The 14935-nt window shown below is 44.9% G+C and overlaps 1 long non-coding RNA gene across 1 annotated transcript in view; it reads right to left on the bottom strand.

Annotated features, from left to right (window-relative positions):
* The window catches only part of LOC123385101, a 61855-nt gene extending 48635 nt beyond the window's left edge, over nt 1–13220 (bottom strand). The window contains exons 1-2 of the long non-coding RNA XR_006597184.1: nt 13100–13220; nt 9546–9631 (exon numbers count right to left, since the gene is read on the bottom strand). This is a non-coding gene — a long non-coding RNA (uncharacterized LOC123385101). The remainder of the gene's footprint in view (nt 1–9545; nt 9632–13099) is intronic.
* Between the last annotated feature and the right edge of the window lie 1715 nt (nt 13221–14935).

The following is a 14935-nucleotide window of genomic DNA, read 5'->3' as shown; positions in this document are numbered from 1 at the left end:
TCAAAAGTGCTTTGAAGAAAAAAATAATCTTGATAACTGATGAGAAGAGAGAAGGCCATGGACAGAAATAATAGAGGACCACCTAAAAAAGGCTGGAGAGAAGACAGCAAAGAGACAGGATTATCCAGATTGCAAGCTCACAAAAAGGAAAAAAAAAAAAAGGTGGGGCATTAAGTGGTAAGTTATTAAGGATTTTTTTTTAATTTTTTAAGTGTTTTTTTTTTTGAGAGAGAGAAAGCTTGAGCTGGGGAGGGGTAGAGAGAGGACACACAGAATCCGAAGCAGGCTCCAGGCTCTGAGCTGTCAGCACAGAGCCCGACGCGGGGCTCAAACCCACAAACTGTGAGATCATGACCTGAGCTGAAGTAGGACGTGTAACCGACTGAGCCACCCAGATGACCCGAGAATTGTTATCATAGATGATGTGAAACTAATCTTCTCATGGTAAGTGAAGAGTTCATGGATCCCTTTCTAGTCATGGTTACGCTGCGAAAATTGTCTTTGAAAACGTATCTGGGTATGAGGAACAAAGAAATAAGAGGCAGGGAGACAGATGAGAACATTGTTGATTTGATTCAGGTATGATGAAATGTGTACAAGTGCGTATCCAATGGGACTAGCAGCAAGGAATCCAAGAGATAATATATAAGCCTGTGCTGCAGTCTGAATGGAAGGGATGAGGGAACGGTGGATAGGCATACCGGAGAGAGAATGTGGGAGATGCGGGGGTGAAAGATAGACCAAATGGATAGCAGAAGAATCTTGGTTAAGTTGGGGTTTGTTGTATTTTATTTGGTGGTGGGTCTTTTGCATGAAAATGTCCTATGGTCACTTGAAACCATGGGCCCAATGCCTGGGTAAGAAGTCTAGCCTGGAAATCAGGATATCATTGAGGCAGAAGGGATGTCCAACTCTGAAAACAGATGAGCTCTGTGGATAGAGGGGATGCAGAGATCAATTCAAACCTTCAGAAGCCAGAACAAGTTAGCAGTGACTATCTATTAGAAATAAGAAAACAGAATTAGACTTCAGATGATAAGAATGTCTGTGCCATTGACACCAGACATTTATTATGCTTATACATTTCTTGGGAAAATGTAAATGCTAATTTGAAAAAAAAGAAAAAGAAAAAAACCTCTTCATTAAGTTGTCCACGTTCTAATTTTGTGGTTTCTAGAGAGGTCAACACTGTTGGTTTATAAGAGGCCAGCTTCCATAATTACCTGACAAATGTTCATGATGGGTGGGAAAATGGTGAACTCCCCATAAAGACAATGAGAAGATGGAAGCTGATTTATTTCCAGTCCCTCCATAAATCATAAGAAAACTTGAAAGTTTCAATTAAGAACAAAAATCGCCTCCAGACAATTTAGTAAAGGTAGGGATTGTTTTCCCCCAGGTTCTTGTCACTGTTGGTTTAAGGCCTATGTTAAAAAGCTTCGGTGATGGGTAACAAGCTTCTATTTCCAAGACTCTTGTAAACAATGTGCGATCTTGTCATGGAGTATGTTCCACATATATCAACGTATTTGTCAGTGAACTCTCATGACCCCTCTTCCCAATCACATACAAAAGAAGCATTTAAATTTTAAATTGCCATTTCACTTTTAAAATACCAGACAGTGAAGATATAATTGGAAAGATATAATCCATGAGATTTATTTCTGAATGCAGACACCAGTTCCAATAGTCAAAACTTTCAAAAAATCAAAACATGTTCCAAGCGTTAGTATTCAGTCTTAGTCTGGCTCTGCCTTAAGTGAAGCATATTTCAATCCATATACTATGCCTGCGTTCAGGAAGTTGTTCCCAACTGGAATATTAACCATGGTGTTGCTAGTTCCTTGCCTTTAAGTGTCTCTCTCACTAGGCAATAGCTGATAGTTTTAGAATCTCACTCCATCATCTTGGTCTGATGAGATCTTACCTAGTTCCAATGTCATTTTCCCTCTGAAATCATTCGTTCATGCATTCAACAAATGGTAAGTGCTGGGTGGATACATACAAAGAAGACAGAAGAGATCCTTGATCTTACAAAGCTTTCATCTGTGAGTTTGTATGTGTGTGTGGAGGGCCAGAGTGGGGAGGGATTGGGAAGAAAAGATAAACACATGAGAGGCCAGCACAATTTCACAATTTCAGCACAAATTCAAGTGCTGTGAAGAAGGAAATAAAGAGTGAATTGAGCCAGGGTGGGGAGGGGACTCCTGAGCTCAGGTCTCCAAGAAAACAAGGAGCCATCCATGAGCATATCTGGGGAGAGCGAGTTCCATGCAGCAGGTCTGAGGCGACAGCAAGTTAGACCTATGTAGAAATGGAAAGAAGGTTGAGATACTTGCAGCACTAAGATGGCACACCGATTGTACATGTCACAGCTGTTATGACTTGGAGCCGAGAGGAAAGTGGAGAGAGATGAGGACGGCATGGGACAGCTCATGTTGAGTCTTAGAAGTCTTGGCTGGGGGCTGGGTTTTATTTTAAGCATAACAGGAAGCCACTGAAGAGCTTGAGACAGTAGAACATGATTTGGTTTGTAGTTTTTATTTTTATTTATTATTTTTAATTTTTATTTTTGAGAGAGCATTAGTAGGGGAGGGGGGAGGGAGAGGAGACATAGAATCCAAAGCAGGCTCCAGGCTCTGAGCTGTCAGCACAGAGCCTGACATGGGGCTCCAACTCACTAACTGTGAGATCATGACCTGAGCCAAAGTCGGACGCTTAACTGACTGAGTCACCCACACACCCCTGGTTTGTATGTTTTTAAAACGCTACTTACTGCTGTGCAGAGAAAGCACTGTAGCCTGGCAAGAATGGAAGAAAGGAGACCAGGAAAACCGATTACTGGAGAGGACCCGAGGAAAGTGCACAACAGCTTGAATTTGGGAGAAAAGCAGGAATGGAGGTGAACTGGCAGGTTCAAAATTTAGGGGAAGGGTGTGGCTGGACCAGCTGATGGACTGAATGAGGGAAATCAAGGAAAGGGCCAGTTCATGGATGATGACCTCTATGTTTTTGGCTTCATCAGCTGGGAGATGTGGAGGGCCAGAGATTATTTGGAGAGTTGGAGCAGGAAATTAAGGGATCACCCCCCAACTCTTACCAGTAACTTCTTACTACTAACCTCCTTAACACTTTAAATACATCTTGTCCCGGTGTGTGCCATGTTTTATTGCAACTTGCATTTTAATAGATTTTGAGTCCCTAGAAAGGATCCTGTTTTATTCATATCCCAGATACTACCAAAGTGTCTGGCACATAGTAGGTGCTCCAAATATACTTACTCAATAACACATGAATTGAAGTAAAATATTTCAAGTCCAGTTGCTTGTCTTTTTGGAAAAGTCGTGTTTGCGTAATTGAATATAACCTTTTACTTTGATTTATAAACTATGTTATTCACACTGGGAAATAAATACCATAAATTAAAAAAAAGAGCTATAATTGTGATTTGGATGTATTATAATTAAAAGAAGCCTCTATTTACATGTAAAACAGGTGATATATTATGTAGAGAAGAAACCACAGAAGTTGTTTATAAACAAGAAATCTTTGGAGTCCCTACAGGGCTTGGATTAGTCCCTCTGAATTTAGTAGGGTTTCCATACATATTTATTTAATAAATGGAATTGAAAGTGATGGAGTGTTTTACCTAAAAGCCTTCACTGGTCTATAAAAATTATATACAAGCAGAGTACTTCAAAATAAACTATTAAAATCCAGGAAGGATTTAAATTTGCTCTCTTGGAAAAGAGAACCATTGATATTTAAAGGCCCTCGTAAGGTATCAAACAGTCAACTTTTCATGTGAATTGACCCCTGGAGATTATACTTTGTGGGGCTGCACAGCATTTTCTATTTCGGTACAGTGTTCATTGCATGTAACTTACTGTTTTTGTTGTGGCTGCTTCACTCTATCTCATACTTATAGGAAAATGAAATGTTTAAACCACAGAATCCCAGGTGGTTCAGCCGACAGGTGTAAAAGCAATGTGATACAGAAATAAAACATTGTCAGTTTTTGATTACTGGGAGGAGAAGTTTTGATGCAGCATGCGGGCTTGAGTTTTTTTTTTTTCCTTTTCTAAGCCAGAGTGTTCTATAAAATCCCCACCTACACAACCACTAACAAAAAGCACAGAGAAAAATCATCCCCTGGGTGTGGTAAGGAACAAATTGGAAGAAAGGCTGGTCTTCCTTCCATGTAGCTAATATACAAGAAATTACAGAAACACACGAGCTCAAATGGAGAAATAGGATGGATGAGGACTCTGTGGTTTATGGCTGAAAACTGAAGCCACTGCAAGCCAAGAATCCTGCATTTCCTGTCTATCAGGACCTGACCAGTCGGTCACGGGGTAAGGTGGGACACAGAAGAGGATGGATGCTAATGAATGAAGAGCCAACAACAATAAACAGAAGCATTACCCACTGGACCTCTTAGTAAACAAGCCCTGTGCCACACACATGGCCATAAGCTTTGTGTTTGTTGTCACTAAGTCCACAATCATGGCAAAAGAAACGGCAATTCAAAAACATTGAGAAACATATTCAAAACTATATTTCTTAGGGCACCTGGGTGGCTCAGTCGGTTAAGCATCTGATTCTTGATTTCAGCTCAGGTCGTGATCAAGTTTGTAAGATTGAGCCCCACGTCAGGCTCTGTGCTGACGGCGTGGAGCCTGCTTGGGATTCTCTCTCCCTCTCTCTCTGCCCCTCCTCCACTCATGCTCTTTCTCTCTCTCAAAATAAATAAATAAATAAATGTTAAAACAAACAAACAAACAAACAAACAAACATAAAACTATGTTTCTAGTAAGAGGCAGGCCAGAATCCAAACCCAGGTACACTGGATCTAAAACATTGCCTTGAACTAGTGAGTGATGCAGGCTGGTCTTGCCTTATCTGCCAGGGACTTCAACAGGAGGTTTGGGGGAAAGGTTTAGCACTGCAGTCTCCTAAGCAGCTTCCTTAGAACCACCTGTGAACTTTTTTTTTCCCATTTGGGATGCAGAACTCTACCGTACCTCAACTTCCCTCTCTGGCACTCAGGAGTTCAGAGTCCGTGTTCGGAGGTAACACAAGCGAAACTCATAGTACCTCTTTTGCCACAACATGTAAGCGTCACCAGCTCTCCAGCCCACGTGTCTGTGTCTGTGCCACTTACCGCCCAATGGCTAAGCCAATATCACATGTTTAGGTGAAGTTCAGGAACACAATTGAAAGGGTGAAAGTCTAAATGAGAAGTATGTTGCACGGGGTGGGGGGTGGGGGGGAAGTACGATGGGAATCAATCAGATCAAGTTTCTTACCTCAATCTGTCATAAAGTATTGGGAATAATCTAAATTTAAAGTGCTTTATGCAATATAGTTCTTGAGAGCAATGAGAAATACAATTCAGCATGTTTTTTCAAGATCTTCCAACATTATATCATATTATCAAAAGTCTTTCCAGACATTTCATATGTTTTCCCCAAACTGCTTTAGATTGCAAACACCAAGTTCTTTTCCTGCTAACATCTCACAAAAGCCCCTGGAGGAGGAAGCTGTGATATGTCTTCATTCCAGGGTGCTGTCCTCACTCCCAGTGTTCACTTCTCCAATGCCGGCTCTCCTGCAATGCCCCTCATGCCCTCCGGTTAACCTGTACTGGAAGCCTTGCGTTTAAAGCCAAATTAGTCAAAACTCTTAACTTTTCACTTGGGCCCTGAGAGTGACTTTGGGTCTTTATGAATGTGTGTGCGTTCTGATTCTGATTCTAATAGAAAGTAATAATGTGTATATGTGTGTCTGTGTATTTCTTGGCAAAATGAATAAATCTCTTATCTCTTTCTTTTTTTAATGGTTATTTATTTTTGAGAGAGAGAGAGAGGAATCGAGAGAGAAACAGAGGATCCAAAGCAGGCTCTGTGCTGACAGCAGAGAGACCAATGCGGGACTTGAACTCATGAACTGTGAGATCATGACCTAAGCCACAAACACTAAACGAACTGAGCCACCCAGGTGCCCCTGAACCTCTAATCTCTTAATTACAGTCTGAATGCCAAAAGAACGTATTTTAGGATTCGACCTATTTCCTTTCCTTCCAGACAATGTGGATTGACTTTTCCTTTTCACGGGCAGGTAAGTAGATAGATGGATAACTGATAGATGGAATTGATAGATAAATGGATGGATGAGAAAGAGAGGTGGGGGGTGGGGTGACTGGCAGACTCTAAATTTTTTATTAATGTTTATTTATTTTTGAGAGAGAGAGCAGAGGAAGGGCAGAGAGGGAGAGGGAGACACAGAATCTAAAGTAGGCTCCAGGCTCTGAGCTACAACACAGAGCCCAATGCAGGGCTCAAACCCACGAACCGTGAGATCAAGAAGTCAGACACGTAACTGACTTAGCCACTCAGCACCCTGACAGACTCTAAATCTAGGTTTGGGTCATCCTGAATGAAAACCTATTTTGGTGCTCATAAGGCTCCTGAGAATGATCCTTCTGTCACCTCTCGCTCTCTTTGAGCCGTGTACTCTGGTCTGCTTTCTTCCTTCCATTTCAAAGCAGTAGGTAGCTGAAGCAGTTCCCCTGGAAATCTTGGCCTGCTGTTTCATAGACTCATTTATCCTGTTTTCTGCTTTTGACCCCAGCTGCTTCCCCCACCTCGTGCACTCCGACTCACTGGCCATAACAGCAAAGGCCCAGGGCGTTCCGTGAAGTTTTCTTTCAGAAGGCCATGCCGGGCTTCTAAGTTCACCAAAGGGGCGTCCTCAGCTTGGCGAGTGCTGCAGACAGCAAACCACCAGCACCAGCTGACACGTGAGGTTTCTGTGCAAAGCCTGCCCTATGTGGCCCTTCCTGCCAACAAATGTGCTCCATCAAAGAAACACCAGGCAGAGGTCCTGATGCTCTTGAGCCTATGGATTCCAGAGTCAGCAAAAGGAAAATATGGTGAACAACCAGTTAAGGTCCCCTGACCCCAGAGCCAGCTCCCAGGTGAAGACAACAGTTCCAGAACTCTGTTCCTCCTAGTGTGTGATGCTACATCAGTTAAAAATTTATTCTTATTGACAAGCACCTCAGTGAGAACTAAATTAGACTGCTTTTTTTTCGAATATGTAGCCATTCTCATCTTCACAGAAGCAAGAAATATTATTAAAGGGGGAGAGGAAAAAATAACGGGGCGATACAGGGCATGTGAGGAAGAAACTAGAGAAGTCGTAGGTAAGACTAGCACAGTGCCCTATTGAGGGATGCGGGCAATAGGAGCCTAGACCATTTTAGTCTTGGTGTGAAGGCTCTAAGCCTTGGAGAGGGTGATGGGGGACGGGAGGGATCGTGTCCTTTCACTATCCGTAAAGTGGTGGGAGGGGTAGTTCAAAATCGAGTAAACCTCATTTCTCATTACTTCTATTCAGGTTCTCCTTCACACCCCACTCAGGCCCCTCCGGCCCCTTCTGACAGTCTTCTACCATCCCAGACATGTCACCCAGAATTTTCCCTAAGCCCTTTCCTAACTTACTTTCTATCACTTCCTGCCCTCTAGCATGTTTTACACATTTTGCTGACATATAAACAGACTTCCATCTGCGTTGTTCCCCCACCGTAGTTCCACTGCAGCTAGAGAAGGGCCTGGCCAGAGCAGACCCCCACTAAGCATATGTTGACACTTTGCATGAATGAATGAGCAAAGGACAGCATGGCCACCCACAGAACCCATTTCAAGATCCGACCTCTTCTCTCCTCCTTCAGACACCGTGGTTTGACTTTTCTTGTTTATGTTCATCAGAGCAGAAGTCGACATCCTGATCACCTACTACTAAGACAAAAGAAGGGGTCACGTTCACGAGAATCTCAAAGTTATATAAGCCACACCAAGTGAAGGTGAGGCCATAGATGGGAGTTTGTCAGTCTGGGCATGCGTTAGATTCCACAAACTAGCATGGTTGAGGCTTTCAACCACCTGCATGCTGGACTTCAGATGCCAGAGGGTGCCTGGTGCTCCTTCGGCACAGGTGAGATCAGGTGAGCAGGACGAGAACAGGGACTGAATGATCGTGTTGCCTCCTGGTAACACGGCTGTGTAACAGCATCACATGTGAGGCTGCTGCACCTGACCCAAACCTACCTGCTGGGATTTCCATGGTCCTTTCTGGAAAATGATTAGGGCCGATTTCAATACCCAGATAGGACTGAGATCCAGTGGTTTAGGGAAACCACTTACCTTGCCTGCAATCCCTCCTCAGTATTTCTGTAGCACAAGAAACAGCCTATTTCCCTACGGGCCATGTCGCACAAGGGTAGGTGTGTTACAGCATATAAAGCAAACCTGTGAGTGTTGCAGGGAAGCTGCTAAGTATAAATGTCAGGCTTCCAAAATCTGGCTGTGAACCCAGTGCCCAGGAAAGTGGGTTATACCACTTATACCATTCTTTTCATGTGAAAAGACATTCTCATTTCCCAACCATAAGGTCACCAAATAAATTCTGAAGTGAAATTGGTTTATAATTTGGGACCTGCCTAGAATACTGCAGATTTAAAATCTGTAACACAAGGCAGATAAACCACAGATCACACTGGCAAAGACACATCCTGACAAGTATACTGGGCAATTTATGAACTGTTTACACTGGTTTTATTGAAATCTGGGCAGAAGCTGTGGCTAATGGCTTGCGTTACCCAACTCATAGTAAGAGCTCAAGCGATAGTAGCTGTATTTTAAGAATGACAAAGGCCAAAGACTATGGTTAATGTCTGATGTGGAAACTCTAAGACACCGCAGTGGTGGTTTTAGAAGATGCTGTTTGTAAAGATTTTGGATTATTGCCCCTTTTAGTTACTTAGGTGTAAGAAGGTATTTTTCTTCTAGGCTTCCAATGTCTTTTTTGGGCCCTAAATCCAATCACCTGTGAATCTGTGCACACTTCTGAAGGAGCTCTGTGTTAAGAGACTCTGGGGATGCCTATACATTCTTTCCAGGTGTGCTAGTTGCATTAAAGGGCAGTTGTCTCCCCAACAGTCTTCACACCTTCCTCCACAATAAACATATCAGGTATTGCCTTTGCAGCCCAATCCTGGAGGCCAACGCACTCACACTGGGGAATGAGCAGGCGCAAAATCACTGAACAAGAATCAGCAGCATGGGAGCACCTGAGTGGCTCAGTTGGTTGAGCGTCTGACTTCGGCTCAGGTCGTGATCTCATGGTTCGTGAGTTCGAGCCCTCGCATCAGGTTCACCACTGTCAGCACAGAGCCTGCTTCGGATCCTCTGTCCGCCTCTCTCTCTGCCCCTCCCCCCACTTGTGCTCTCTCAAAATGAAATAAAAACGTTTAAAAAACAGAATCAGTAGTATGGCTATGAGCTGACCTCCTTTCCTACTCCTACAAATACCCAGTCTTACTTTATATAAATTATATAAATTATATTGACCTATAAATCAGGTTCTCCCTATTAGTTTCCACTCAATAATATCACTTTCAAGACGTACACAAGTGCTGTATGATTACTGCTTCTTCATCCTAGATAACAGGTTTTTGGGTGCCCTTGTCTCATTTTACTTACTCTTTCTTCAGCCATGGTTTCCTCCAGCTTCTCGCTACCACAAACTGTGATGCAAACCGGGATCCTTAGACGTGTTGAAGAGAAGTCTATAACCAAGAACAGGGTTGTGGGAGTGTTAGGAGATACACATATATAATTTCATTAGTACTGCCAGATTTCTCTCCCGCAGGTTTCTACCAGTTTATACTTTCTCCAGAATATGAGAATTCCCATTTCATTCCCATCGCCAGTGCTCGCTATTTTCCTAATTATCAATCTCAGAAGTATAAAAAATTGCATCAGCCTTGTATTATCCATCTGAGGAGTATAAAGGATTATATCTTTACTGTTTTAATTTATAATTCTCTGATTATTTGTAAGCATAAGAATCTCTGATACTTAAAAGCACTTAGGTTCCCCCTGCTTGTGAATTACCAATTCACGTCTGTTCATTATTTTCTACTTTGTTTTATTTTAACTGCACATCAATAGACACTTCTATTATGTTCTAGGTAATAATCCCCGTGGTTTTTAATGTTGCAAATAATAGTTCCTGGTTCCCAATTGGTAAGTCGTTTTGTTACCTTCACTGACAAAAAATCCTTCATTTTCTTGTAGTCTTAATCCAACAACCCACTCTTTTTTTTGAGATCTTAAAAAAAAAAATTTTTTTTACATGTATACATTTACTTCAAAGAAACATGTCCACAACATACTGTTAAAAGAAAAACAATGCGTTCTAAACCAGCATGTATACTATGATCCTACTTATGTATAATTATTCACAAGTAATAAGTATACCCCCTTCATTGGTTTGGGTATAAAATAAAGTCATATTTCTTTTACTATTCAAATTATAATATTACCAATCCTATTCTGCTCAGTTTAACAGAAAATTCCACTTTTCCTTCTTGGCTCTCCTTGCCCAAGATTCCTCAAAGTTAGTTTTGTTGATCTTTTCACAGAACTAACTCTTGGTTTTGTTGATTTGTTCCTACTGTTTTTCTATCCTTTATTTCATTTATATCTGCTTTACTCTTTATCATTTCCTTCCTTCTGCTAACTTTGCTCAACCCACTTTTAACTTTTAGGGTATGTGCTTCAGTGTTTTATTTAGAAAGTCACATTTTGAAGTGTAGCTTTCTAAAAACATCAATTTTAACTTTTTTCACATGAAAAGCAAATTTCTTCAATATCAACTAAAAAGTCCTTCTTTGTGGTGTAATTTGTATTATTTAATAAGGACTAGATTCTGAGCTCTTTGTTATATTTTATCAGCCCTCTTTGAATTCATTTATTCTTTTATCCATTAATTCACTTAACAAATATTTATTGAGCTCCTGCTATAACTGAGACATTATTTTATGTGCTGGAAAAACAGACAAAAGTTCCTGATTACCACAGAGCTTCTCTTGGGGTAGGTAGGAAGTGTAGAGCCCTAAAAGTCATTTTAAGCATTTTGGCATTTGGGGCACCTGGGTGGCTCCGTCAGTGAAGCGTCTGACAGGTCATGATCTTAGCCCCATGTCGGGCTCTGTGCTGACAGCTTAGAGCCTGGAGCCTGCCTCAGATTCTATGTCTCCTTCTCTCTCTGCCCCTTCCTCGCCCATTCTCTGTCCCTGTCTCAAAAATAAATAAAACATTTAAAAAATTAAGAATTTTGGAGTTTACCAAAATAACAATAACAATAAAATAACAGCTGATACACATATTGCATTACCATATGCCAGGCACTGTTCCAAGGCCGTTATACATATTAATTTACCTAATCCTCTCGACAACCCCACCTGAATGATGAGGAAGCCACAGCACAAATAGCTTAAGTAACTTGCCCAAGATCAGGTAGCTGGGTCACACGACTGATTGGGTCTGATTCTAGAGCCTGTGCTCTTACACACTGCCTTGCACAGTCTCTGACTGGGATGGGAAACCACTGTACGAATACCATAACTGATCTAGATGTTAGGTTTACTTAGGCTACTACTTACCAGGCTGTAGGTGGGGCAAGAGTAGAAAATGAAGACCAATTAGGGACTATTTCAAGAGGCACAACAAGAGATGATGGTGATTTGGACTAATTAGTGGCAATGGAAGAGGTATGAGGAGTCACATTCTGGATTTGTTGACAACTGGGCAGTGGAGTATTGAAGAGAGAGGAGTCACTGATGATTTCAAGGTTTTCAAAGATGCAGTTGTCATTTTACTAAATGGGGAAGAGTTCCTAAAGAACAAATCAAGGGAAGAAAACTCCCTTAATCTTTTAGATGCCATTATATAAGGGGATCAGTAAGATCCCTTTTAGATGTCATCAGACACTCAAGTGAGATTTGAATACACTGTTGTATATGTGAGTCTGGAGTTGAGAGTCCAGATCTGTCCAAGAGATAAAATTTGTAACATTGCCATATCAACTTAAAAAACTAGAAGATATCACCAAGGAAGAGAGAATAGGTCAAAAAGGTCCAAGGACTGATCTTGGTGTATTCCAGCATTAAGAAGGCACAGAGACGCAGAGGACATGAAAAAAGAAAATTAAGATGAGCAGCCAGTGAAGGTGGTGTAAAACTAGGAGGCTACAGTTCTATAGAAGCCAAGTGAATCGAGTGTTTGGAGGAGAAAGTAATCTACTTTATCAAATACCAATAACAGGTGACTATTTGTTTTTCTAAACTGATGTTTCAGCAACACTGCCACAAGGTCTTATTAGTCATAATCATTTAGTGGTTTTCTTTTATTTCTTGTTGGTTTATGTAAAAACTCATAAATCTACAAGGAGATAGTTTTGTGTCCTTTCCTCATTTCCTATGAACATGCCTCTGTGGTAGTTGTTAGAAATGTCCACCGATATTTCCCTATCTTCCCCTTTCTAGGTCCATTAATAGGAATTCCACTTCCTGCCTTGCCAGTACATGGGTGGGGCCATGTGGCTATTTCTGGCCAACTGAGTCTTGAGCAAGTGGCATTGTTGCTTTGGAACCACAGCATTTAATTGTGGATGCCAGACCTTCCCAAGTTGTCATCTTCCCTTAGACGTAATGACTGGCAATGTTTAAGATGATGGCTTTTCCATCAGCCTCCCTCTCCGAGGGACAACGAGCCCGACCCCTCTGCCAACCCATAAGGAACGTTTAGTGTGAGCAAGAAATAAACTTGTGGAGGCGAAGCCGTGGTGGCCGCTGTCCTGCCCTCAGCTGTCTCGTGGGACAGCGATCACAGGCAAGTTCTCAGCTCCCTCCTGCCTTGGGTTCCGGCCGGTGCTCTTGCCAAAAGGGCGGTATCTCCCCCGTGGGCCCAACCAAAATCACCTTCCAAGTGTCTTCACAAAGATTTTTGGCCAAGGAGACGTTGCACCTGCCTCCACGACGGCATCCTCAGCCTGGGGCGCCGGAGCTCAGGCGGCCCGCGCAGCCCCCCAGCGGAGCGCGCTCCAGGAGCCCCGCGCCGCTCGGGCTGCGGTGGGGAAGCCCTGCCCCCCACTCCCGCCCGCCTCTTCGCCCGCGCCCGGCTGCGGCTTCGAGGACCCAACCCCCGGCCCTGCCGGAGCGAGGGTGGCCGTGACCCCAAGGGCAACGTACAGCGCCATCTTTCCCGTCTTCAGCCGCATCTCCCGGGAAGTGGGCCCGGAGACCGTCGACTACAGAAACGCGACACGAGCCCACCGCGCCGGGGACGCTGCCTACACCTAGGAGACGCTCGGGCCGCGCAGAGTTCAGGGGCCGCCCGCAGCCCCGCCCCCCGGGCCTGCGCCCGCCCCGTCCTTCCTCCCGCAGGCCTCCTGGCGCCCTCTGGACGCCCAGCGGTGGCTCAGGCGGACGGCCGGGGTCTCGGCACACCTGCCCGCCTCCATCGCCTGCCGCCCGTGGGGGAGGAGGGCGCCGTGCGTGGGCCCAGCAACTGGCTCAAGGGCCTGACCGCCGTGGGCGTCAACTTCTCCACCTTCGACCTCCTGCAGCTGGTGCAGACCGGCCGCTATTGACACAGGGAGCTGAGCTTCGCCGTGCGGGGGACCACTGACCCTTTTGTGTCTGAGCACGTGGGGCCAGGGTGCGCTTGGTTCCACCCTGGGAACCACCTCGGAGCACGCTGTAGAACAAGCTGGGCGCCTGTACTCTGTCCCAGAGTAAAGCCAGCGGCTCCTGAAATGCCACGTTGGGACTGGTGGGCGGGGGCTCCCAGAGTCTCCCCCTCCCCGCTTCCCAGGGCTGGCGCTGTCTCCTGGAGGCTTTGCCTTAAATGCCCAGAGCTGGGAGTGACCAGCGCCACCTCCTGGCACTCTGTGACCTTGGACATGCTCCTAGTTGTACTGACCACCTGCCCAGGGGGCTGAGAGCCAGACTCCACCTGCACAACGGGAGGAAACTCCACAGAGTGTAAGGAGAGGCCTGGCCTGCGGGCCCTAGTGAGGTGGGGCCAACCTCCTGCTCATCTGGAGCTATAAATGCAGCCTTGCCCAGCCCTGCCCCTCCCTACCTGTGCTGCCTTTCCCAGATGACCGGACGCCTCTGTCACCAGAGGAGAGAACAGGCTTCTCCCAAGAGAAGGACCCTGGACTCGACAGCCAAAGTAGGGCCCCAGGAGTGGGTCTTCCTCTCTGTTGCCCACTCACCCAGTTTGTGATGGTCCCGGGAGGGTCATACCTCCTCCGGGCAGCAGGATTTGAAGAGTTGACATGGATTTGGGTCTGAGTCCTAATCTGGTGGCATCTGTTGAAAACTGGGCGCCCAGGTCGCCTCCTCTGGGCGGGAAAGTTCCCATCCCTCTCCCACAAGTCACATCAATGAAGCCCGGCCTCAGGCCCTGACCCTCTGTCCGTGGCACAGCAGCTCCTGGGGGGACTTGTGGCAGCTGTCACCGCCCTGGCTCCCCCCTGAGTGGACACTTGGCCAAGAACAGGGTGATTTAAGGCCCACAGGGTTTTCTGATTTCCATAAACAGAGTGCAGAGAGGCAGCTAGCAGCCTGATCTTCCAAAGTGGGAGCTCCTGAGACAGCGTGGCCTAGGTGTGGCAGCTCGCAGGGGTTGAGGTGCCTCAGGGAAGAGGTCTCATGGAGAAGTCCACCGGGGCCTGCTAGGTATCGCAGGGATACAGAAACACTCATTTCCGAGTGACGTTTGGAGTTTCTTGATTCCCTTTGGTTTTGGTTTTCAGTCTGGCTGAGCCCACACCTGAGCTGTGCGGTCTGGTTCCAGGCAGAGGGTGACCAGAGGGCCATTTTTCATAGATGGCTCCGCAGCCACCGTGTGTGAAAGGGTCTGAGAGGGCGTGTTTGCTTCCTGAACATTTCCAGTGGTGACTTTCGTGTCTCTTCTTTCTTCTGTCACCTTTCTGTTCTTGCCTTTGACTTGTGGGTATGAAGACCCCATCGGGCAGCCTGAGACTCTTCCCCCAGGGTCCCAGGCAGCCTGCGATG

The sequence above is a fragment of the Felis catus genome, chromosome B1, assembly GCF_018350175.1.
Source record: "Felis catus isolate Fca126 chromosome B1, F.catus_Fca126_mat1.0, whole genome shotgun sequence".
NCBI lineage: Eukaryota > Metazoa > Chordata > Mammalia > Carnivora > Felidae > Felis > Felis catus.
Note: the sequence above shows the minus strand (reverse complement) of the source record. Positions and strands in the feature narration are given on the sequence as shown.